This window comes from Schistocerca piceifrons, unplaced genomic scaffold (assembly GCF_021461385.2).
Source record: "Schistocerca piceifrons isolate TAMUIC-IGC-003096 unplaced genomic scaffold, iqSchPice1.1 HiC_scaffold_1344, whole genome shotgun sequence".
Taxonomy (NCBI): domain Eukaryota; kingdom Metazoa; phylum Arthropoda; class Insecta; order Orthoptera; family Acrididae; genus Schistocerca; species Schistocerca piceifrons.
In genome coordinates, this window is record NW_025727174.1 from 10,001 (window position 1) to 12,500 (window position 2,500).

The 2,500-nt window shown below is 57.5% G+C and overlaps 1 non-coding gene across 1 annotated transcript in view; it reads left to right on the top strand.

Moving 5' to 3' along the window:
- Nucleotides 1–2,034: 2,034 nt before the first annotated feature.
- The window catches only part of LOC124732433, a 1,909-nt gene continuing 1,443 nt past the window's right edge, over nucleotides 2,035–2,500 (top strand). Inside the window, exon 1 of the ribosomal RNA XR_007008699.1 lies at nucleotides 2,035–2,500. This exon is cut by the window's right edge and continues 1,443 nt beyond it. This is a non-coding gene — a ribosomal RNA (small subunit ribosomal RNA).

A 2,500-nucleotide genomic window follows, 5' to 3' on the forward strand; every position in this document is an offset into this window, starting at 1 on the left:
TTAACCTAACCCATGTTGTGCCTCAACCTAACCCATGTTGTGCCTTAACCTAACCCATGTTGTGCCTTAACCTAACCCATGTTGTGCCTTAACCTAACCCATGTTGTGCCTTAACCTAACCCATGTTGTGCCTTAACCTAACCCATGTTGTGCCTTAACCTAACCCATGTTGTGCCTTAACCTAACCCATGTTGTGCCTTAACCTAACCCATGTTGTCGCCTTAACGTAACCCACGTTGTCGCCTAAACCTGCTCTGTAATTGTTATACGACTCGTTCAATTACTGTAGTGTTGCCCACCCGCAACCCTCGCAATATAGTTCGCTACTCGCACTGCCCGCACCCCTGTGTATCGCTTCATGTTAAACACCTTGCAAGTCTTGCTCACTTTCCACATGCTCCTGCTGTACACTGTAATGTGGATGGCAGCAGGACGTACATGCCGCCCCTCCCCACGTCCCCACCTTGCCCCCTGCCTTCGCAAGCTGGTTGGTGAGAAGTTTGCATGTTCAATGCCCTTCGCATGCGACGTACTCAGGCTACGTTGTGGTGCGGCCTGTGTCAACTGTCCGCTGATGTCGTACGCGTGAACCACAATCTGTACTGCACATTCGTCCTTATGTACTGAATGATACATCGTGGCACATGTGTGACCGCACAACGACTGCGCCCAAAAACGGCGGACCATACAGTGCAAATATTGTGCACGCAGCTACGTGTCGTCTCCCTATGAGAGCTGGATTGCAGTGTGGTACGCCATAGAGACGTGTGGGAGGAACGGACGCCGTGGATGGCGATCAGCATGAGCTGTCTGTTGATGTATTCGGACCTAGTCGTCTCTCCTCACACACCGTGATGGCATGGTGCACCGCGTTCCATATCTGCGACATGCTACAGAGGCCGGTTGACAGTCGTTCGAGCAATGGACATCGCATACGTACGGGGGCCACCTTCCACGTATTGTCTAGGCGTGCACATTTTGTTGCGTGTATGTGGGCAGACGTAGTGTGGCGTGACACCTGACACAGGCATGCAATAATCGTTGAAGTTGCAAATGGCGATGGACGCCTGCGTTTTCTGGTGAAGTTACGCAAATGAACAAATGGTAACCTGTTGTGGTGCGGTTGTTCTCGCTAGGGGTGAATCGGTGATGGCGACGATAGGTTGAGGTACTAACCGGTTGTTCCAGCGATACCCACCATGCCGACGAAACTGAACGGCATCTGGGTGTGAAGCGATACGCGGCGGTGGCTGGGTGGGACCGTCCCCGGCCGGTGAGGGGGCGCCTCCCGGCGTGCTGGCCGCGCGGTGCGTGGGCGCACGCGCTACAGCCGGCTGGTGGGGGCGGCCAGTGGCAGGCGCGCCGGCCGACGGACGCGGCAGGCGTCGCAGCTGCGCGCCGGCGCACCCTGCGCGCGGCGCCGTGCGGCCAAAGTAGGTCCTCGCGGGCCCGGTGCGAAGCGCGGTGGACATCTTCAGTGTGCTGGTCCGATTGAGGACTGTGTGCGTTGAGGATGCGCCGCCGCCCGGCGCTCGGCGCCGCGACGCCGTCTGCTGCTCGGTCGCCCCAGCGGTTCTCGCTGGTGGTTTGTATCGCAGCTGTGCGGATGTGTTGGCGCGTGCGCTGTGCTGGGAGAGTTCGCTTCGGCACCCAAGTGGGGCTTTTGTCCTTCTGTGGCGCTGGCGTTGGAGCTGCCGGTCACCGTAGGTGGCGCGTGTTGTCTCCCGCCGGCAATGCCACGACAGCACGCTCCCGGGCCTCTGTCGGCAGCGGCAAGCTCAGTTGGGAGCACGGGTGGTCGCACCGAAAGCGTCTACTCGCCTAACTCCGGGCGATTGCGCCTCTCTCGAACCCGACCAAGTACTTGGGACGGCGCTGCGCGCCGCCGGGACCTGAGAGGGTTTCGAGGTGTATTGTGCAGGGGAGCTCAGCCTCCTCCTGTTTGCAGAATGATTGAGCGGACGCTTGCGTGTTCGCGCGGGCCCCCGGGACACACTCCCGGGCGGCCGGCTGCTCAGCTCTAGTTGACGCAGCTCCCTGGTTGATCCTGCCAGTAGTCATATGCTTGTCTCAAAGATTAAGCCATGCATGTCTCAGTACAAGCCGCATTAAGGTGAAACCGCGAATGGCTCATTAAATCAGTTATGGTTCCTTAGATCGTACCCACGTTACTTGGATAACTGTGGTAATTCTAGAGCTAATACATGCAAACAGAGTCCCGACCAGAGATGGAAGGGACGCTTTTATTAGATCAAAACCAATCGGTCGGCTCGTCCGGTCCGTTTGCCTTGGTGACTCTGAATAACTTTGGGCTGATCGCACGGTCCTCGTACCGGCGACGCATCTTTCAAATGTCTGCCTTATCAACTGTCGATGGTAGGTTCTGCGCCTACCATGGTTGTAACGGGTAACGGGGAATCAGGGTTCGATTCCGGAGAGGGAGCCTGAGAAACGGCTACCACATCCAAGGAAGGCAGCAGGCGCGCAAATTACCCACTCC